We start from the raw sequence: 24,686 nt of genomic DNA on the forward strand, positions 1-24,686 counted from the left end.
TACTTTGAAGCTTACCTTATCTGGCGATGAAAAGATAAAGCTTTTAGTAACAGTCCTGACATAAACCTTCAGCTAGTCACTCTCTCCTAGGTCCCAGTCTTCTGAACAGTAAAAATGACTGGAATAAATGAGCTACAAGATCCTTTCCACCTCACATTTTCCCATAATTAATATTTAAACATAAAGATTTTAAAGATAATATAAAGTACTGGGAATTTTTTGTAGTCATCAGTTCATTACTTTATTCTTTTCACAATCATTTTAGAATTATTCTGCCTATGAGTACCAATTAATAGGCCAATTAATGGCTTCCTTCTCTATAAAGAAAAAAAACAAAGACTTTCTTTAGCTGTAGCAACCTAAACTATAATTCTGGTCATTATGATTTAATATTTTTGATTACCAGTTACAAACAGACCAAGTTAACTACCTTTATGTCCCATTTATCCAACAATATTTTCAAGTAATGCGGAATACCCGAAGTCAGCCTATAAAAGGAACGGGTGCACAAATAGGTTCCTCTTGACTTCTTAAAGGGCTCTGGTTTCACACTTGCTTTGTCTCACAGGTGAACTGACCTCTGTTGGCTGGGGTTTTCCATCATGATTAACAAGAACACAAGTGTTCCTGATGGATTCCCTAGGAAGGCAGCTCTATTGCAAGTTTCCCACTGTGACTTCTACTATTTTAAAAATTCAGTGAACAGCCGAAACCGGTTTGGCTCAGTGAATAGAGCGCTGGCCTGCGGACTGAAAGGTCCCAGGTTCGATTCTGGTCAAGGGCATGTACCTTGGTTGCGGACACATCCCCAATGGGAGGTGTGCAAGAGGCAGCTGATCGATGATTCTCTCTCATCGATGTTTCTAACTCTCTATCCCTCTCCTTTCCTCTCTGTAAAAAATCAATAAAATATATTTTTAAAAATTCAGTAAACAGCCACCTCTCTATCCATCTTCACTGTTGGCCACTCCCAAATATGTCTGATTTTAGAAATCTCAGTTCCTCTTGCACATGGAATTGAACTTGTTGGTGCCAGAATCCAAGTGTTCTCTTTTCTGTTAAGACGCACTACCACTTTCCTCCCCCATGACATCACACAGTGAGCTTCCACTTGGTCATTCAACAGGCAACCGCTGCCAAAATCACTTTAAAATCTTATTACTTCATGGAGTGAGTTTTTAAAAGATTTTTTCCCCTCCAGAGTCTGTGTAAATCCCTTTTGTCCTTTGTGTTGAATTTCTAACATGAACCTGGGTAAGCTCTCTTAGGTACAATGATGTCCAGTGAAAGGTATCTTGTCTATTTGGGGGAGGGAGGGATTATATGACCTCTGGCAATTCTGTTTCTGCACAAATACTGACTTTCTGGAGTAATTAGATCAGCCAGTATACAGAAATGTGCAAACGGTATCGCCTATGCAGCCTTGTTTCCTCTGGATTGTACTGTTATTAAAAGCATATTGTATTACAGAGCTATTCTGTTACTTTAAATATAAAGAAGTATTGTGTTCCACCACCCCTCCCCCCCCACACACACATACCTGAAATTGTTACATTCTTAATTTATAACTGATTTTTAAATGAGATGTTTATCTTGTAATTTTAATTTGGGAATAACCTTTCAGTAAAAAATGCAACAAGGTTTATGCAAACAAAACAATCTGGCATTCCTGTTGGCCTCCTTCTTGAGGACGGTGCACAGCCTGGCAGTGTGGCCAGGGAGGTCCTGTCAGGACGCAGGAGAGACCTCCTGCATTTCATTATTCAAGAATCTAGTGACTGCAGATTCCCCGTTCCTGCACCAATATGCTGAGAAGCCTAATAATGCTGATGCACTTACAATCTCTGAAATTATTGTATAAAGCCATAAACATACATAAACTATGTCTAAAAAGAAAAAGTTTTCACTGACCTGGAGCAACCACATTCACTCTAATTGTCCTTCTTACTATTCCTTAGCAAGAGCACGTGAAAATCCAAAGAGTCCTTCTTTATTGGCACTATACAAAGACTGACCAGGATTTCCTTTTAAAACAATAATACTTCCTAGAAATAAAATTTGAAAACAAATTCAAACAAATTTAATGGGGTTATTTGGATATGCAGATAATTTATACTTAAGAACAAAGAACTAATCATTATATCTTGTCCTTTGCTAAAATTAGGAATTCTAGCCATTGTCACTTGAGTAGTAAGAGTCTGAATCTGCTGCAGATACACAGGAAACAGGATTTGAAAGATGCTTATTTGAAGCCTCAAATGCCAAACAGGGTTTCAGAATTGATCCACTAAGTGGAAAAAAACCCACTTTCATTTCTGAATTGGTCGCATGATGACAAATTCTACAGTATTTACAAAAGCATACAGTAGAAAGAAGTTAAAACCAGGAAAAGTCAGATAATGATTCATTAATTTTATGATTCTACAACAGAGACATAAGGAAACATTCATTTCCACCTAAGATATAGTTCATCTAAAGATAAATCTCACTAAATTTTAATTACTGTCCATCTAACTAAGAAAAGCTTCAATTACAAACTTTTGGTAAAACTGCAATTTAATTACCTTCAGTGATGTAATATAATTTGCATTGCCTACCAAAGATTCTTGGATAGTCTCATTTTTTTTAATATAAAAGAATAACTTATAATTCAAATAGCAACTGTATGCAAATAAATTCAAGCAAAACATAATTGGAAAAGTAATTTTCTGCACTAGTGACCTGTACTTGTAGAATTAAGCAAGAACTTCACAAAAGTTTTGAAGTAATTTTCTTTTAGAAAATATTCCAAATACTTTTTATGTTATAATCAAATCCAACATTAAAATGTTTATCTACATAATATCCTAATAACAATGAATGATAACAGTGAAGCACAGAAAAGAGAAGAGAGAGAGCAGAGGAAATGCAGATGAATAAACAAGGGGTATTTGGAAGAGAGAGCAATATGGAGGATGTAAAAAATAAAGAAAAATATAGGCATGAAATAAGGCCAAAGGAAACTATAAAAGCTTTGGTTAATAACACATACTATTGTTCTTCTGGTCAAAAGTGGTAATTTCTGAAATATCAATTTTCTAGAAGTATAAAGTAGTCCTTTCTGTAATAAGATTCTCTTAATTTATTTTAAATTATCTAATTTTATTTACTTTTAGCACAGTTCTAAAGTTTGGTATGACAAGGGAATGATGAAGATTTTTAAAATAAATCTAAAAGGGAAATATTTTAGAGTTAAATAAATACACCAGGGTGATATATATCAGCGTACAAGAACCTAAAAGTCATTATCTGGTAGGGCCTGTGTTGGTCAGTGATTGAGCACTGACCTATGAACCAGGAGGTCACCGTTCAATTCCTCGTTTGGGCACTTGCCCAGGCTGCAGGTTCAATCCCTGGTGCCTGAGGCTGCTGATCAATGGTTCTCTCTCATCATTGATGTTTCTCTTTTCCTCTCCCTTCTTCTCTAAATCAATAAAAATATATTTTCAAAAATCATTATCTGGCTGTGTTAGAAAACAAAGTTGGATCACTTACTAATCTTTTATAAGAAAAATAATCTCATATTTTTAAGGATAAATGTAAAAAATGTTCTAATGTTTATTAGCATATTTTTTTCATTTTCAAAAAAGAAAAACCCTACATCGGTTTGGAAAGACATTTCCTATATTAAAAAGAATAGGGTCATTTACTTCAATTAGGAAATATTTCCCTTTTGTGGCTTTTTAAAAGGCAGGTAGTATGCCACTATTTTCAAGTGCCAAATTGAAATAAAATTTAAAATCATTTTGCATTTTAAGGTCTACAGGCACATAGTACACAGTTGATCTACCTCATAAATCAGATGAAATGAAGACAATAGGTTACTTATATCCAGGCTAAAAAAAAAATTAAAAAGTTACTCACTTTAAAAAAAAATTTATACATATATATATATATATATACACACACACATATATATATATGTGTATATATATATATATATAATTGTTTTGTATTTTTTTACAGAGAGGAAGAGGGATAGAGAGTTAGAAACATCGATGAGAGAGAAACATTGATCAGCTGCCAATGCACATGTCCTTGACCAGAATCGAACCTGGGACCCTTCAGTCTGCAGGTCGATACTCTATCCACTGAGCAAAACCAGCCAGGGCTATTCTCTTTTCTTAAATGCTTCTCTTAAACCTCTGTACTTGATTTGTCAATGACCCAGGTAGCTGATCTAGATATCATTTTTAGTCTCCAATATGTAAAATGTTCAATTCCTTTTCTATACTTTAAAAACTAGGTTTCACATAAAAATCAGGATGTCCAATTTCTCTATAAAAATCAAAATAGCTGGCAAAACTGGGACCACATTTGTGCATAGCAACATTCTCCTGGATCTGAGCCCTGGTAGCTTCTGCCTTTCCAATGGCCTCTGGACACCAAAGCTCAGTCTTTTGTCATTTATCACATGGCTGTGCTGTCATTTTCTAATACCTGCTGGTGTCAACTCATTCCACACCTACCTGACCACTGCACAGATGTGAATCTGTGATTCCTGTTTTACCCATTCATCAGTTACTCAAATCCTTTCTCCACAGATAATAAGATGACACATTTCATCCAAATTTCAGCCATGAAAAAATTCTAATTCAGTCAATTAAATATTTTTATGGTACTAAAAGATAACTATAAATTCACAAAGGTGAAGACTCACTTACATTAACAATAGATCCTCTCTGTTGTTGAATCATAGTTTTCATGGCAGCTTTGCAGGTCAGCATGGAGCCCAGAAGGTTAGTATGAAGCTGAGTTATCACATCTTCAGTTTTTGTGCTTACTAAAAGGCTGTCCCTAGAAATAAAAGCACATAAATTAAAAACAAGATAAAACATTATCAAGAAATATATAACAGTTTTATTGAAAGTATAAAAATGCTTCATATTTGAGCTAGAATACCTAGAAAGACCCATTTTAAACTTGGTTTGAGACGCATTTTAAATAGCAGATGTGCCAGAAAGGATCTGCTTGGAAGCCACCTCCCTATCCCCTCAGGTAGAGTAGCTAATATTCCTAACTGAAAACTGGGGCCACGTAACCAAAATAGCTGGGATTAACTGAGCAATTGCCATGCTAACCTTCCTTGTATAGAAAATAAATAAATAAATAAATAAATAAATAAATAAATAAATAAATTTAAAAAAAAAATATATATATATATATATATATATATATATATATATATATATATATATATACACACTTACAAATATTCTGTCCCAAATTCAATATAAAAAAAGACCTGCTGTGATTCCATTAATGTCAAATTCATGAACTGACAAACTTCGTACATGACAGAAATCAGAATAGTAGTTATCTATAAGGAACTATTAACTGGGAAGACTGAGAGCATTTTCTGAAATGCTGGAAAAGTTCTAGCACTCAACATGCTGAAAACAATGTTAAGAATGATGGAACTGCACCCTTATTGTATTATCTCGAAATAAAAGAATATATGGATTGTCAGAGCACACAGCTGGAGCCCCTCACGAGCTCTGGTGCTCTGACTGGTTCTGGGTGGCTGTGAGTCCATGTATTCTTCTAACTTCTCCTATCCGACTACGCCAAGGCTGGCTCCTGCTTGAACCCTGCCCACTGTATTAACTGTTGGGAACTTAGTCCAAGTTCCTCCTTTATCCTCTGTTCACTAGTAACAGGTGTGGGTCTGAGTCCCTCTGCCTGGGGCTGGACCTCCTAGGACACCGGGTCTTAGATGGAGAAGCAATGAGAGGTTGTGGGTATAGAAGAATGAATCTTTATTGCAGAACAATCCACACAGCAAAGTGCATACAGGCAGGCAGCCAGACACTGGCTGGTGAACTTATATCTTTCCCATAAACAGCATCAGTCTCTGTACCCACAGCTATTATCTGAGCAGCCTCATGCTGCCTCCTAGACTCACTGCCACACATTGTAGTGGTATCTACACTCTCCGGCTCAGCAGCTTCTTCTGTCTCCCCTACCCAGCTGCTCTCTTAGCAGACTTCTTCACACACTCCATCCCAGCTGCTCTCTCTCCATACTCCAGCAGACTTCTCCTCATTCCCACCTCAGCCTACTCCATCCAAGTCCAGCTAACTAGTTTTATACCATTTAGACAGAGAAGGCTTTGTGCCAACAGTAACATCAATCATATTGGCTACTGAAGGGCACAGTGTACCATGTGTCCTTGCATCCGCTCATGGTATCCTGGCCTGATTAGGACTCCCAGACTCAGAGTCCTTGAACATTCCCTTCAGGCTCATGCCCAGAGCTGCCTTTGGCCATTCTGGTGTTTTGATAACAAGGCCTCTATGCTCTCACAGATTGACAGACCAAAATTTAAAATACACAGTTTTTATTCCAATTTGTGACCAACCTGTAAATTCCAGTTGCATTTACTAAGAAGTTAACAGGGCCTAAAATTTTCTCTATTCCTTCAAGTATATTTTGAACATCATGTTCTTTGGCATCATCACAGCTATCATAAATGCCAAATGACCACTTACACAAACGTAACTTGAATTGAAAAATTATCCAGTGCACATTTGTTAAGCATTGTTAAGCTAGGCCTGTGCTAAACTAGAACCTAGAGATAAAAGGCATCATGGGCCCTAGCTGGTTTGGCTCAGGGGATATAGCATTGGCCTGGGGACTGAAGGGTCCCAGGTTCAATTCCGGTCAAGGGCACATGCCTGGGTTGTGGGCTCAGTCACCATTAGGGGGCCTGCAAGGGGCAGCCAGTCAATGATTCTTTCTCATCCTTCCTCTCTGAAATCAATAAAAATATATTTTAAAAAGATGTCATGGGTTCCTGATCACAGGAAGTTCAGTTTAATAAAACTAGGACGAGGGCAAGTGGAGAACAAGAAGAAATAAAGTAATACTGCAGAATGTACATCTTAAAACTTATTTTTAATCAACAAAATGTTAAGGGAGAAGCCTTTTGTGTTCATAATGCTTTGTAAAATTTATCTAGCAATACTTTTATCTTTGATACTTACCCTCACCTACTCAATTCATCAGTCTTCTGGGTTTCATATTCTTTTTGAAATTTAATTCTCTTAGGGTTTTGTGCAGTTGTCTTCCTGGTCCTGCCTTGAGTATAAACTCTAGGGTACCTTTATTTTTTTTCTTATTCATTATGGTACCTGTTTTATTATTATTATTACTTCTACTACCCTGTTTCCCCGAAAATAAGACAGTGTCTTATATTAATTTTTGCTCCCAAAGATGCGCTAGGTCTTATTTTCGGAGGATGTCTTATTTTCGGGGAAACATGGTATTACCACTACTATTACTATTATTCCAGCCTGACCATTAGGAGAGAGAAAACAAGTAGCTGTAAAAAAAAAAAAAAAAAAAAAGCTAAAATTATAAACCATGAAAAAAAAAACAACACAACTTTTTACTAAAAGCAACAATTATTTATCTTTTCTAATGTTCATTTTTTCAAATGTTTAAAAAAAACACACACAAAGTTACACTTCAAAGAGCGCTCTCTATTTAATAATACATCATTCTAACACTCTAAAACGTAGATTTTTAAATTATTTCTGGCTGACCCTGCCTACCAGTTAACACTAGAAGCACTCCCTCAAGCCTTTAAAACAGTGAATCATTGGGAAGCCACTCTTCTGGGTGTGAACCACTCCTGGAAAGTGATTCAAAGAAATGAAAGGCCCACAGCATCCTGTCTCACTCCTGGCTTTCAGCTGAAGAGCTGATGGCTGCGGTGACTCATAAGGACCACCTCGTTGGCCCCTTTGTCAAAATAATGATAGCAAGGAATATGAGAAAGAAGCATCCACTGAAATTCCCCCCTGGTCTGTAACTTATGTGTGTGTTTCTTTTGGAAAGTCTCATATTCTCCTAACCAGTTAACCCATTAGGGTGAACCAATAAGGAATGCTGTTTTAAAGGTTCCAGCCACCAGGTGCATCCCCAGGCCACTGTTCCTGGCAGTAAAGGAGATCCCAGCAATTAAACAAAAAGGCTGCATCTTAGTACCTCCTTACCACCAAGAGTCTTAAGTTCGGAAAACAAGTAACGGATCCGCTGTGAAACAGGAAAACAAAAAAAGGTGAGGTTTCAATGTAATTACAATAAAAGGAATCTGGCAGAACAAATCTCAAACTGTCCACTTGTAAAAGTCACCAAAAGGATTTAAAAACGAATTAAGTGCTTATGGGGGTATTAAAGCAAACGAAGCAGGTACATCTCAAAACTGACTAGTACTCAAACATCTCTATGCATCAGTTTTGCGCATCCGCACACAGGCAGGCACAGCCCTAAGAGGCCAGGCAGGTGTTGACACGCCTACCTGTCCAGCCTCACCTCCCTCCTGCCCAGCCCTGCCTCCGGGCGCCTGCGGGCTCGCCCTGATGGTGAGCCCTTTGCCCTCCATTCAAAGTAGCTGTTGTGTGGCTCTCTCCTTCCAGGCGCCACAACAAACAGCTCCGGAGGCCAGCACTAGGGGGGTGGGTGCCTGTTAATGGGGCCTCACAAGACAGTTTCAAGGATGCCAAGTGTCCAGCCTGGCAGGAGGCGCTCTGCGGGAACTGGACGGGATGGGTGTGCCGTGTGTCTCTGCACAAACGCGGGCAGCTACATTTGCTACATAAAGGCCATGCCCGCTCCCTTTGCAAACAAGGGGACTTGGGGCGCTTGGACCACAGCCACACCACTGGACAACTCCACCTCGATACGACCTCGGGGGAGTCGGAGACTCGGAGGCAAAAGAGTTAAGAATATGGTGATCCCTTTCCAGACTTTTGTACACCGCCGCTCAAAAATATAAGAAAAGCTGCGAAAAATAGCCCAACCGCTTCGAATGGAAGCACCTCCACCTTCCTCCAGCCGCCGGATTCTGACCACGCTGGGACCCCAGTAAAGGCTAAGAGTAAGGCGACAGGGTGCCAACGTCAGCCCCGCCGCCGCACTGCGTGCTGGGACTTGTAGTCTTGCTGCAGGAAGGAAAGAGGCGTGGCCATAATGCTCAGTTGAGATGTGAACTCCATAGCCTTTGCCTCCTGGGCATTAAGCTTCAGTGACCAACAACACCTGTTTACCTGGAAACAATGGGACTGCTAAGACTCTGGACTTTCCGTTTTACAATCATGACAGTCCCTAGCAAACCAAGACACATTGATCACCATTAGAACTAAATATATGCCATTATAGGCAGATTTTCGCCTGGGATGGGTGCTGTGGGTGTCCCTAACCCCAGTGTTCCAGGGCGTACTGTACACTATTTGGAGTTCCAGTGTCTGCCTTTCATCCAGTGATTGTCTTTGGCTGGGGAATGCATGCCCAACTTGTTGAAGTAGTGGTGCCTAAGTATCAAATTCATACCAAAACCAATTGTACCTGTTCCTTCCCCTAAGTTGCCATAGAAATGGGCCTCAGCTGGACATTACCATTCATCCCAAAAGGGGATTGCAAAGGCAGATGCCCTGTTAAAAACAAAATACAATAGGAGCTTAAGAAGTACTAATTGAATGGCATTGAGCTGAGAGGCTGTAAATTACGCTGGGTCTTTCAGGATCAATAAAACATTCATCAGCTGCTGCAAACAAAAATAGTTTCCTGCAATTTTAAAGATATGTGCTGAGTACTCACAGTTAATAAGCTAAAAGCTGAGCGATTGTTACAATCTATATAATAAAAGCCTAAGCAACCATTACAGCAGAACAACCAGCACAACCCGTTGCTATGATGTGCACTGACCCACTAGGGAACACACGTTCAATGCAGGAGCTGCCCCCTGGTGGTAGCGCACTCCCACAGGGGGAGCACCATTCAGCCAGAAGATGGGCTCATGGCTGGTGGGAGCCTCTTCCCCCTCTGCTAAGGAGCAGCAAGCAGGTGGCAGTAAGGAGCAAGGGGTCCAGGACTTAAGAGAGTGCTCAGGCTGGGCTGAGGGACTCCCCCTTCCAATGCACAGATTTTTGTGCATCATGCCTCAAATTATACTATAAATAGAAGCCTTAATATAATATCATTTCATTAGGGTGATTAAGGAGAGTGTGAACCATATTTCCTACTACTACTACTACTAAAAAAAAAAAAGCATAACCTGTGCAACAGGACAAAATACTAGTACACATGAAACACTAGGGAGTAGTCCAAAAACAAAGTACAAAATTGTATTATTACCAAAAAAAAAAAAAAAATCAGAGAAAATGGAGAAGAAAGAAATACATGAAAAAGCTGGATTTGAGGGCTAGATGCAGACTGAAGGAGAAGAGAAAAAAACTAAGCAAATTAAACATTCTTTAAAATATTATTTTTATTCCACCTAGATCCAAAAGGGATTTGAAATGACTTGCAAAAATACATGAGTACAATCTCATGCCCATTAGAATAGCTATGTAATAGAAGGATAATCTGCAAATTGACTGAACAACAGAATGACCAGTTGCTGGACCAGAGCTCCCCGCAAGGAGCAGGCCTAAGCTGTCAGTTGGACATCTTGCCTGGCTGAAGGACTCCCCCACCCAGGTGCACAGATTTCATGCACAAGGCCTCAGTTAAAAAGAAAGTAAATGTTGGTGAGGATGTGAAGAAACTGGAACTATCGTGCACTATTGTTGGGACTGTAAACTGTTGGGACTGTAAACTACTATCGTAGTTCCTAAAAACAAAAAATAAAAAAATAGAACTACCATATAATCCAGCAATTTCATTTCTAAGGTATATATACTGAAAAGAATTGAAAATAAGCTCTGGAAGAGATATTTGTGTACCAGTATTCAAAGGGCATTACTTACAATAGCTAAATCATTGAAGCAACCCAAGTAACCATCCAGGAATGATGGATAAGTAAAATGTCACACACACACACACACACACACACACACACACACACACAAATATTATTCATTCTTAAAAAGTAAGGAAATTCTGAGATATGCTGCAACATGGAAGAACCTTGCGGATGCTATACTAAATCTGTCACAAGAAAGATGAATACTGTATGGTTCTACTTATATGAGATACTTAGGAATAGTCAAAACCACATAGAAAAGAAAGAGTGGAGGAAGAGGAATAGAGAGTGATTGTTTAATAGGCATGATGTTTCAGTTTTGCAAGATGAAAAAAGTTGTGGAGAGGAATAGTGGTGTTAATTGCCTAATGGTAACCCTATCCCTAACCCTAACCCTACAATATTGATCTGCTTGATACTTCTGAGCTATACACTTAAAATGGATGGGGCACTATTTTTTTTTTTTTTTTTTAATCCTCACCTGGGGATATGCTCATCGATTTTAGAGAGAGGAAAGGAGAGAGAGTGAAAAACATCGATGTGAGAGAGAAACATCAATTGGCTACCTCCCACATGTCCTTCAATCGGGGATCCAACCTGCAACCCAGATATGTGCCCCAACCCGGAATCCAACCCACAACACCTTTGGTGCACAGGATGATGCTCCAACCAACTGAGCCACCCGACCAGGGTAAGACTGTAAATTTTATGTTATATGTATTTTACCAGAATTTTATAAAAATTGGGGGAGGAGGGAAACCCCAGCAATACAAATATTAACACTGACAATGAAAGGACTGAATGCAGTTTAAGATTTCGCAGGCGTCTTCAAACTTTTTAAAGTGGGGGCCAGATCACGGTCCCTCAGAGAGCTGGAGGGCTGGACTATATGAACTACTAATTCCTACTGTAACACCTCGGCTGCGCTCACTGCCCAAAAAACCTGGCGGGCTGGATCAGACTCCTCTGCGGGCCGCATGTGGCCCGAGGGCGTGGATTTTATCCCTAACGTATGTTTAGCAATACTGCCATTTAAATGCTGTGATTTGAAAGCTCTTTAAATATTTCTTTCTAAGGAGTTATGTCACAAACTTGATACCATCTTGTTTCCAATTCTTGGAAATTGCCTTATTTTCTCATTTTTTATTTAATTTTGTCTTTTAATTATCTGAAACATCTACCTGGTTCTTAAGTGTAAACCACAAAACAGGTACATTCAGATAGTATAGCTTTCATCCATCACCTTATTTCCTCTTTTCTTCCTACCCTTATTAATGGCTGATTTTGTTAATTTTTTAAATTTATCCTTCGCTTCTTTTTAAAAAAATATATTTTATTGATTTTTTTACAGAGAGGAAGGGAGAGGGATAGAGAGTTAGAAACATCGATGTGAGAGAAACATCATCAGCTGCCTCCTGCACACTCCCCACACGTGATGTGCCCGCAACCCAGGTACATGCCTTTGACCGGGAACCTGGGACTTTTCAGTCCTCGTGCAACACTATCCACTGAGCCAAATCAGTCCTGGCATTTTTTTTTTTAAATATTAGAAAATGCACATATCTACCCTCTTGCTTATACAAAAGGTTGTAGGCAGTCAATACTGTTTTAACCTCGGTTTTTCAGGATACTGTATCTCGGAGATTGCTCTGAGGGTGTGTACAGCTGCATTGTCCTACACTCTGGGATTATCATTAGCAGGATTCTAAGGCAACCCTCCCCAAGGTTTTCCTTTCCCACCCCAGCTATGCAATCAAACACTTACCTAGCAACAACTGTGACAGGAATTTAAAGATATCATTAAATCCCAATTCAATTAACTTTAAAATGTGTGGATTATGTGGGCAGGCCTAATGTAATCAGGTGACACTCTTCAAAGCAGAGCACTTCCTCCAGCTGGTGGCAGAGGGAGCCAAAGACCTGTGAGGAGGACTCAGGGCAGGCCAGGTGTTCCTCTGGCCTCCAGGAAGAACCCAAATTGCCAGGCTATGCACAACTAGCCCAGAAGCACAGCCTCTGGAGGCTGAGAGCAAGCCCCAGCTGAAACCAGCAGAAAAATAAGGGCCTCAGTCCTATGGGTGCAAGGAAGAGAATTCCGCCATGAAGCGGTGAGCTGGGAAAAAAACCCAGAGCCTCAGATGAGAACTGCAGCACCAGCCAACACCCTTACTGACTTCAAATCTCTGAGGCAGGAGCAGAGGATTCAGCTACACAGAGCTCAGACCCCTGACCCATGGAAGGTGTTAGGTTAATAAATACGTGTTGTCTTTAAAAAATTCATTACACCATAACTTTACGAGGCAAGGGATTACCCCCAAGGCCAGAACAATAGCATGAGGTCAGTGGAAAAGTTAACACAAATAAAGTCAAGCCATAAGGATATATTGAGTACTAAAGAAGAGATGCATATGTGATTCCGAATTGCCTAGTGGCTAAAGCAGCTAAGGAAACATGATTAGTTACAAGAAATAATAGCTATAAGAAATACATACACTCGTGCAGCTGAGAGATCTGAGCGAAATTTCCTCCTCATAGGTCCTCATAAAGGGCAGACTAAGCAGCAGAGTGGACTTCGCTGTCATGAAAACCTGTATATTACGAGGTTATTTTTATAGCATCCATTTTTGAAAGCAGAGGACAACACACCAAAGCAGACTTTACTGAAGGCGAATACAATAGGAGGCACACCTCACAAAAAGTGAATACAATGGGTGATAGCAGACCTTAAAGGTAGAGGCAGCCATTAAATAGGAAGACACTTTGACCCCAAAAGTTACCAGATAAAAGCTGCATTTAAGAGCAACCAGTCTAGCAATGCTATCAGAATAAGTTGGAACAAGTTTGTCTAAGCCCCTCCTCTCACTACTCACACATATGCAACCTTGGAAAGAAAAATCTGTTTTAGACAACTGACCAATATGTGGGTTAGCCTAAAGGCCAAGTGTATTCTGGGATCCAGTATTGCAGGCAAACCAGAGAGGCTCAATCATTCTGGACAGTTCTGTCGATTCCAATAGGAAAAGGGTTATATTTTTCCTACAATTGTTATCTCAGCAAAAAGCGTGGTTTATTAGATCTATCCCAGCAACCTCAAAGATCATTAACACACAATGTGAGGTGGCATTCAAACTTCTCAAAACCTTCCATTTTTTCCTCACTGTGTACCCTGTTTCCCTGAAAATAAGACAGTGTCTTATATTAATTTTTGCTCCCAAAGATGCGCTAGGTCTTATTTTCAGGGGATGTCTTATTTTTCCATGAAGAAGAATATGGTACACATTTATTGTTAAATGAAAATAAAGGAAATTTATTACCTGTATACGGTACGGTAGTACGGTAGTTGTCAACACAAACCAGACAAACTGTGAATCCTACAGTATCAAGAATTTACTCATTTATTCAATGACAATCTTTTGGAACATCATCATAACAATCCAATTTCTGAATTTCCTGGTGAATTTCTTGTGACTCCATTTCTTTTAGAATCAGTGGACCAAATCTCTCATGTTTAGCAATAGCACTGTCTTTAAATGAGTACTTCTTGTCAAGGTAGCCTGCTCGCAGTGCATTTGCAATGCAACTGTCAGTGATTTTCTCCCATGAATTCTTCACCCAAGTTGCAACTTCTTGCAGTTCAGGTTTCACAAAGTTTCCACGCTGATTTCTCTCCATTCTATTTTCAATGCAGTCATTAATTTCCATGCGCAAATTGTCTTTGAATGGCTTGCTTATTGCAATATCAAGAGTCTGGAGATAGGCTATCATTCCTGCGGGAATCATTATCTGATCTATTTTTCTTTCGTGAAGAAATGTCTTCATGTCTTTAGTGCAGTGAGTGCTGGCTGCATCCCAGACTAGCAGACCTCTTTGGCTCCCTCGCATAACAAGTGGCAGCATTAAATCGACCCACTTCCTTATAACTGCTTGTGTGGCCCAGGCTTTTTCAGTTTCAAGAATAAAAACGCCCAAAACACATTCAATCTTTTCCTTCTTGCCTAAGAAATGATTAAAGGTGGGATTTTAGTGCCATCCAGACGAATTGCCAAAATACAGGAAACACGTGCACTTTCGTAAGCAGTGGAGGGAATGTGCACTAAGGAGGCACCCTGCTGTTCAATTGTTGTTTGAGATGATTGGCCCGTAAACACTGCAGTTTCATCCATAGCAATCATGTTGGAAAGATTGTATTTAGAGAAGTCAGCATCATCAATAAAGGACTTGAATGCAAGTGCTTGCTTAATAACTTGAGTATCTTCCAACCTAAACAATGTTGTAGATCTTCTTAAAGACAGTTCACTTTGCTGAAGAAAATTATCCAGCCAGTGTTGTGATGCTTTGAAGTCTTCGGGAACTATGTCAAACTGTGGTGCCATTGCAAGGGCAAATTCTTGAATCTGAGCCCTATTCACAACCAAAGCCTTTGCTCTCCTGTCAACAACTCATTCACAGATCAGGTCTTCCAGCTCAGAAAATAATGGTTGCTGACCTGATCCACACTTGCGCTTTTTAGCATTTCCCTTGTCCACTTGTTCAATGAGGTTACCATACTCTGCTCACCATTTTTGGACCAATTGGATACTCAACATCTTCTCTTTGCAGAAAGCAGTAAGATTTTGGCCCCAAGAGTCTTCCATGATTCCTTTCTTGTACTCCACGGAGTAGTTTTTTTCTTTTTGCGCTCATTTCTAGGGGTAAAAAAGAGGAATTGGGGTATCAAGGTGGGGGCAGGGGGATCACTTAAAATGACACAGGGGGTATCAGAGGGGGGAATCAAAATGGCACAGGAGAATCAGAGGGGGATTACCATTTTAGTAACCCCTTTTGATCCTCCTGTGTCATTTTGATTGCCCCCTCTGATCTTCCTGTGTAATTTTAAGCAATCCCCATCCCCCCACCCTTGTGCCACTGAACACCTTCACCAGACATCCCCTCTACCCCTTTATGAGACATTTACCCCCTGGGGCCTGCCTGGGGACTGTCACTGGGCTTGCTGGGGCCTGGATCTGGGCCGGAGCAGGGTCTGCCACTGACTGAGAACCTTCAGTCATCATGAGGGCGGCCGTGAGCATCAGGTAGTGTTACCAGAGACAGACCAGCACTCACCACCTTCGCTGCATCCCGTCTGCTCTAATCCTCCTGTTCTACACGCATCTGCGAAAGTCTCCTTCTCTCTCCCACCCCACACTCACTGCTCACTCCAACCTCCACTCTGCCTCCACACAGCAGTGACACCAGGACTCCGCGTAACATCACTGGTTGCTAGACGCCAGTTGGGGCGGCCCTAGGGACCAGTTTATGCTAAATTAATTTTCATTCTGAGATAGAGCCTGGGGGGGGCCTTATTTTCGGGGGAATGCCTTATATTTCACTCAGAAGGAAACCTGTAAGTAGGTCTTATTTTCGGAGGATGTTTTATTTTTGGGAAACACAGTATCTACAGCAATGATTAGGTTGAACTTTCTTTTCTCAACACATACGTTAGTGTAAACCCAAGACTATTATTTCCCCTCCTCAATACAACAGCACTGCTGCCTGGGTGAGAACACACCCATCACCACACACCCACCATGAGCAGGTGTACTGGAGGGGGAGGTTCTGCCTGACCCCGTGACGGTGAGCTGAGAGGCTGTGAATTACACGGGGCCTGCTCGCCCCAGCAGAGCAACAGAGAGAGCCAGGAGCACAGGCACCTCCAGTCTTCTCTTCTCGCTGCACATGTCACTTCTGATAATATTTGACCCATATTTTATTTGTCTTTAATTTAAACCCGCATCAGACTATATTCTTTCTTGACTCCAATAACCAGAGGCACCTGAGAATATTCCTATGGATAAGGACAAATAGCTAAATTTTTAATATACATACTTTGTAGTGTTTTATCTTGTTAGAAAACAATTAACATTTAATTGCAGAAGAATTTTGGAGAAAATAATATTTTTAAACATAAAAATTAATTGAAAGCATTGTATACATTAAATGAATAAATTACAGGGTATGTATATTATATCTCAATAAAATGTCTATTTCAAAATTAATTGAGCCCTGGCTGACATTGCTCAGTGATTAGAGAGTCTACCCTTAAACTGAAGAGTCTTGAGTTCGATTCTGGTTAAGGGGACGTATCTGGGTTGCAGGTTCCCTGCCCCAATTGGGGCAGGTGCAGGAGGCAACCAATTACTATGGCTCTCTCACATCCCTCTCCCTCCCCTTCCTCCTTCTCCCTCTCTCTCTCTCTCCCTCTCCCTCTCCCTCTCCCTTTTCCCTTCCCCTTCCACTCTCTAAAATCAATTAAAAAAAAATATCCTCCACTTGGATTAACAACAACAAAAATATTTAATTGAAAGCTCCTTATCTTAGTAGATGAAGTTTAAAATTGCAACTAAAGGTAAATGGGCTACTTTACCTTTAACTGCAGCTAAAGGCAAGTAAGCTGATAGTTATGTCATAAATTAAGAATTACAACCCCCCCCCCAAGAATCCAAATCTTTTGAAAATGTTATTTATCAGAAATGAGAAACCCACAGTACCCAGCCTGCATGTGGCAAACCTAGCTGTTCAATACAGCCCATGCTCTCATTGCAAGAAAAAAAAAAGATCAGAACACTGCCTCGGTGTGACTGCACAGACACACCTGCTGTGAGTCACAAGCAGTGTTGGTTTTCTCGACATTCCCCACTCCAGTCTGCTGCGTAATCTAAGTTGTAAGGAATGCACATTTCAGCATTTACAACAGCTTATTGCATTTTGAATGAGAAGTGTCTTGGGCACTTTCATTTTGATGAGTTGGCACTCATGCCAAAGAGGCTGCCCAAGGAGACTTAACCTACCACCTGTATGCACTCAATTGCCTAAGGCAAAATGTAGAGTTTATCCCTACCCTCTCTCACACACTCCACATCCACTCCACAGAGCTCTGCTGATTCTCTTTCCTGAATATCACTCCAGCCTCTACCTCTCCCTAAATCCCCTTGTCTAACCCTTGTTCAGGCCTTGGAGCCTAAATGACTAGTACAGCTGGTCTGCAGGCTCCCATGGGCCCTCAACACCACCACCAGAGGGCTCCTTCTAAACTGCAAGACTCATCCTGTCACTCCCTGAATCACACCCTGCAATTGAAAAACAAACAAACAAACAAACAAACACAAAAAACTCATCAAGGCCAGGATGAAGCAAAGTCCTCCCAGATCTAGTTAGATTTAGTTACCTCTGCAGTATCCTCTGCTGACAACTTCTCCCTCCTCCTTACCACCGAGCTTCTTCCCAATCACACATTCCCATCTATACAAGGTACATGCTCTTTCACGCCTCCATGCTTTTCCAAACAAACACTGTCTTCCTTAACCTCTGATGCTCTCACTTCTTCTCCAGGTGAAATCACCTCATTTCCAGTGGAAGCCCTTTCTGACCCACAGCAGGACATGCTGGTGCCCTCCTCTGTTCCTCCCCTGACCTTGTATGTGTTTTCAAGTCTGCCTTTCAGAAGGGGATTCTGATTTCAGAAATGAAGACATTTTAGGAAGATAGTGAATAGACTTCCAGGGATCTGTGAACAGCAAGTTCAATACAAAACCTAGCATTCATTATAAATGAGTAGTTTCTGGAGAGAGGAACCATTGCTTTCACCAAGTTCTCAAGAGGAATGTTCTGTACTAAATTGCGAATTCTTTGCAGGCACATTTATGTTTGCTCTCCTGCTTACAGCACGGTTCCTAGGGCTTGTGAATACTTAATATGTTAGCTAATGGATGAATAAGTGAGTGAATGAAATAACTCACTTAAAAAGAATTTACTGCTATGGGCAAGAACCAGTGCTGGATACAGCTGTTATTAAAATAGACCTGGTTCCCGTTTTCATTGGGGAAATAATCTGGCAGGGAAGAAAGACATTAAACAATTAATCATGCAGTTACTATTTAATTGTAATAGTGAGAAGGCCTATAAAGGAGCAGTACAGGCTGCTAGGACAGGGCATGGCTGAGGGCTTTGATCCAATATGGGGTCTCAGGTCAGAGAAGGATTCTTTGAGAATATAACCTTCACTAAGTAAATGAATAATAACTAAGAAATATTACCAAAAAAATCTCCAGTTGGGATTCATGTGAATGGACTGTATGGTGCCCCTGAAGATTCATATGTTGAAGCTCCTTCCCTCAATGTGACTGCCTTTGGAACTGAGCCTTGAAGGAAAATCAGTTAACATTAGATGAGATCAGAGGAGCTGTCTTAGTCCATTGTGGTTTCTATAACAAAACACAGGGTGGCTTATTAACAGCAAAGTTATTCCCACAGCTCTGGAGGCTGGGAAGCCCAAGACCAAGTCGCTGGCAGAGTCAGTGTCTGGTGAGGATGCTCTTCCTGGGGCTTCTCACTATGACCTCTCACCACACAGGGGGCAAAGGAGCTCCCCGAGGTCTCTTTGATAAGAGCATGAATCCCATCCACAAGGGCTCTGCTCTGGGGCCCCAACTCCCTCCCCAAAGCCTTGCTGCCTAATACCATCACACTAGGGACTGGGATTTCAACAGATAATTGAGGGGAGACCCAAACGTTCAGTCTACAGTAAGGGTGAGGCCCTGATCCCGTAGGACAGATGTCATTATAAGGAGAGGACACTCCCTCTTTCTCTCTCTCCCTCTGTGTGCACACAGCGAGAAGGCAGCCATCTGCAAGCCTGGAGGAAAGATTGCCCCAGATACAAGTTAGAACACCAAACTTTTTTTTGTTTTTAATCTTTTTTTTTCTTCTTTTTACTTAATTTTTATTGTTGACACTATTAGAGATATATCCACCAATTCCCTTCTTAACATTCCCTCTGGCCATTACCACCCTGTTGTCTGTATCTATAGATTATGCATATATGTCCTTTGGCTAATACCCTCACCTTATTTCATCCAGTTTTCCCCTCGCCCCACCCTCTGTCATCTGTCAGTCTGTTCCATGTGTTTGTGCCTCTGTGTCTATTCCTCAGTTTAATTTGTTCATTAAATTCCACATATAAGTGAGATGATACTGTATTGTCTTTCTCTGACCGGCTAATGTCACCTAGGACAAGAATTGCCAGATCTATCTATGCTGTTTCAAAAAGTAACATTTCCCTTTTTTCATAGTTGTGTAATATTCAATTGTGTAAATGTACACTCATCTACTGATGGGCACTTGGGCTGTTTCCAGATCTTGGCTATTGTAAAAAACTAGGGTTCCAGTGCACGAATTCATGCACCTTGAAAGGAACTGTGGGCCATGAGACTGTGGTGGGCAGAGGGGTGGATCTTGGCTCATACTCCATGCCCTCCTCTCACCCCTCCCACAGTGGTCCCCAGTCCCCTGTCTGCAGGCAGCCCCGCTCCTGCTACCGCCACTCCCACACTGACAGCACCGGCCCCACTCACACTCGCTGATGGCATGAGCGATTGGTGTTGGCACCAGCAGATGGTACAAGTAGCGGCTGCTGGCCCAATCGCCCCTCAGGAGCAGAGGGAGGTGGATATTAGGGCCAGCAGCTGCCCTCAGCCTCACTGATGCCACCAAGCAATTGGGGCCTGGCAGTGGGTGCTAGCAGGGCCAGCACCAGCAGCAGGTGCTAGCAGTGGGTGGGACTGCAACACATGGGAGCAAAGAATTTTCAGTACCCACCAGAAGCTCATCCCAATGACAGCGACCTGCACCCCGCCTTAGTCTGGCACCCCCGCTCACCTGCTTCACCATCCTGCTGCAGTTGATGCCCACTATGTTCCACACTCTGCCGCCTGCTGCCAGTGCCTGCCATGTTCCTTGCATGCCCCCTGGTGGTCAGTGCATGTCATAGTGACCATTTGTTTAGTTGTTCTGCTGTTTGGACTATTTGCATATAAGGATTTTATATATATATGTATATGTGTGTGTGTATATATATATATATTGAGATATATGTGTATATATATATATATGCTGCTATGAACACAAGAGTACATATATTCTTTCAAATTGGTATTTTGGGATTCTTGGGATATATTCCCAGAATTGGGATCACGGGGTCAAAAGGCAGTTCCAATTTTAATTTTTTGAGGAGACTGTAGTGTTTTCCACAGTGGCTACACCATTCTATATTCTCACCATTAGTGCACTAGAGTTTGCTTTTCCCTACATCCTCACCAGCACTTGCTTTTTGTTGATTTACTGATGGTAGCCATTCTGGCAGGTGTGAGATGATACCTCATTGTCATTTTAATTTGGATTAAAATTTCTTTATCAGCAACATGGGGAAAGCTATAGTCATATCAGATTATTTACAAGCGTAATATGACTTGATCCTGTACAAAGCACTTAGCACAATGCTGTCCCTTCAGAATTACCAATAGTTAATGGTACTTTATTTCCATTGGAGCTCTGGGCATATGCACCAAGAACCATGGCTTAGCAATCACTATTTAAAGCCTTGTCCTATATCATTCTTTTGATTTCTTATTTAAAAAGCATTCTAAAAACACCAACAATAAAGTAATATATAAAAAACATTCTTTTCCTTGGTTTCTTTTTTCTTTTTCTGATACCTGTCACTTCCAGTATCTTAGACAGGGCGCTAGGTCCTTTACATGTGAATTCTTTGATTTAATATGTGCTACAGCCTGGGGAAGGAAGATATCACAATCCCCATCTCATGCCCCGGGAAAGGCATTCTCCTGAAGGTTCATGTAACTTTCTCCCAGACACACAGCTAATAAGTGGTGAACTGTGACCAGCGGCTTCAGTCATCTTGGTTGCTAGAGCTACCACCTTGCAAATGAACACAGATATTAAAAAGCTTTCTTTCATTGCCACATAAGCTTAACATTTCTGATGCATTCTGCTTTAAATGGTCTTTACTAGATATCAGAGTACAAAAAATAAAATTTTGTATATTATTTGCATGTATATGTGTGTACTTATTTCCCTATTTAAAATACCTCATAACCACACAAAATCCAATCTCTTATTCTCTAATGTTCCAAATTCTGTTGTGTTTCTAATTAAGAGCAATGTAATGGCATATAGTCTTAAAATGCTGATAAGTGTACCTGTGGCTCCAATAGCATGCTTACTAATCATGGTACTAAGTAGAGCTAAAACATGAACATCAGTGAAGATGTATATGTAAGGAACTATATTAAATGTCACAGGAAAAACAAAACATAAGAAATGAATTTTTCCCTCAAGATATTTACTGTCTCATAAGGAAGACAAAACTAGAGTTGTGAAAAATCAAGAAGTAGACAGAGTCCAACCAGTGTGGTTCAGTGGTTGAGTATCAAACCATGAACCAGGAGGTCACAATTGGATTCCTGGTCAGGGCACATGCCAGGGTTGTAGGCTCAACCACCAGTAGGTGGCATGCAGGAGGCAGCCAATTGCTGATTCTCATCATTGATGTTTTTCTTTTCCTTCTTTCTGAAATCAATAAAAAACATATTTTAAAAAGAAAAGAAAAATTTAAAAGAAGTAGAAATAGAACAAACGTGCAAAAGTAGTCTGTGATTCACTGTGAAGTGGATGTTTTAAGAGAGCTGACTATAAAGTTTTATGAAGGACTTAGGTCTCTCAGGTCCAGGGAGATGGGAAATGAACACCATGCTTGTTTCTGGGCACAAGAAAAATGCCTTCTGCCTAAATCACAGCCCCCAATAATCAAAGGTTTTGTGATACATGGCTGGCACACACTGTATCTTCATCCCAGGGGAGAGCTTCCAGAGGCCGATTGTCCAGATTTATAGAACACACTTCCGAGTGGTCACTGTAGCAACCGTGACATCCTCCTTGTGGCTGACCCAGGGACAAGTCACATCACGAATCCTGGAGTTTATTACGTGCCATTGTCTCCTGGTGGAAACCTCTCTGAGGGTTTGGTGACATTCACTCAGGTTGATTATTTGAGATTTATGTCCTGAAATGCCAAACGGCATTTTTAATCTGTCATCAAAGCAGATTACAGAACCAGATATGACAAGACTTAACACATACTTTTCCAGGCCAAAGACTAACTGCAAAACTGCAATGTATGTCACCACATTCAAAGTAAACATGATGTATTAATGAGTGGGTTTCTCGCTCTCACGAATAATTATAGGCTCCCTCTTACTAAAAACAAATTACTTTTATTTCCCTTAAGAAGATTATGATTAATTGTACAAAATTACACTTGTCTTTAATTGAATGGATTTCCTGCTTTCCTCTGGATTACTGGTGTCGTATATATTATTAAATAGCTGGGGAAAACCCCAAGAAAGAAATCTTCCTCTTTAGGACTAGAGCTGGGTTGTAATAGCTACCAGGCTAATACACACTAAGGTCGCCAAGTGTTATTCCTTTATTGAAATAGCCTATGGCAACTGTCTTATAGTGCTATGTCTGTTTGGACTGCTCTAACAAAATACCACAGACTGAGTATTTTACAAACAAAGGGAAAAAAAATGTGTTTCTCACAGCTCTGGAGGCAGGAAGGTCAAGACCAAGGGGCCAAGAACTTGATCTTAAAGGTTGGATGACCCTCTTTCAGGTTCAGAGCCAGCAACTTTTCCCTCTGTTCTCACTTGGTGGAAGAGGCAAAGGAGCTCTGTGGGGTTTCTTTTACACAGGCATGGATCCTATACACGAGGAGTACACCCCCCTGACCTCAGCATGGCACCTAGACTCCACCTCCTCAGACTATCACCTCAGGCATCAGAATTCCAATTTATGATCTGGGGACATGGGGAGAGGGACACAAGCATTCAGACCATAGTAAGTTACAATTCCAATTTATTGGAAGCACACTCATATCACCCAAATCTCACCTGCAAGGACACTGGTCTTAGAAATTTTCTTAGGAAAACACAGAATGAAAGCCAAGAGGGGTCGTCAATGTGTAGTGGACTAAGGATTTGTAAAGAGATAGCCCTCAGGTAGGGCTTCTCAACTTCAGCACTGCTTACATTTAGGTTAGTATTTTTGTTGCTGTGGCTGGCCCATCCTGTTGGGTAGCATGGTTAGCAGCATTTACCCACTAGATGCCAGTAGCACTCTCTACCCCCAGTTTCTACAGCCAATGATATCTCCAGACATTGCCAAATGTCTCCAAAAGGCTCTAACTGGGTCTCCATTCTTGACTGGAAAACTGTTCCTGGTTGAGAACCATTGTCCTAAATCATAGCACTCCTTCCTGTCCCCAAATCTAGAAGGCATTATACCCCATTCTGCTAGTCGCTTGCCAATATCTATACTCCTGTTCCAATAGAAGCTCTAGCTAATCTTGTGGCTGTCTAGAACAAGGAACCCACTGCCCTCACTCTCTTGAAGCTAAAAGGAGCAATGGCACAAAAGTTAGATTAGTAGGATTTAAGCTAAAATTATGTGGAGAACTTCCTGGTTATGCCCATAAAATAAAAGAAGTATTTCCTCCCATTCTACTTTCCTGCTTCTCACTGTCTAGGTGTGAACTGATGCTGAGAGCTAACCATTCATGACACAGGGTTTGAAGTCACCTGTTGAGGATGTCAGAGCAGTAAGATCTAAGGCAGGGAGGTGCCCTAACAGTGCAGAGCTCAGCAAGAAAAATAAATTTCTGCCTTGCTTAAAACCATGGTTATATTGAAGTCTCTGATATAGCAACTGGCATTTACATCTTAATTAATGCAGATCCCAACTACTGTTGCATATACTATGCCAGTGTTTGGCAAACTCATTAGTCAATAGCACCAAATATCAACAGTATGACGATTGAAATTTCTTTTGAGAGCCAAATTTTTTAAACTTAAATTTCTTCTAATGCCACTTCTTCAAAATAGACTCGCCCAGGCTGTGGTATTTTGTGTAAGAGCCACACTCAAGGGGCCAAAGAGCCGCATGTGGCTTGACAGCCGCAGTTTGTAGACCATGGTACTATGCCAAGAAGCCAGCAGTTAGCATA

At 40.8% G+C, this 24,686-nt stretch overlaps 1 pseudogene; it reads right to left on the reverse strand.

Moving 5' to 3' along the window:
* Positions 1-1,433: 1,433 nt before the first annotated feature.
* Positions 1,434-9,142, reverse strand: LOC118711808 (annotated as a pseudogene).
* Positions 9,143-24,686: the final 15,544 nt, after the last annotated feature.

This window comes from Pipistrellus kuhlii, unplaced genomic scaffold (genome assembly GCF_014108245.1).
Source record: "Pipistrellus kuhlii isolate mPipKuh1 unplaced genomic scaffold, mPipKuh1.p scaffold_m20_p_8, whole genome shotgun sequence".
Classification (NCBI taxonomy): domain Eukaryota; kingdom Metazoa; phylum Chordata; class Mammalia; order Chiroptera; family Vespertilionidae; genus Pipistrellus; species Pipistrellus kuhlii.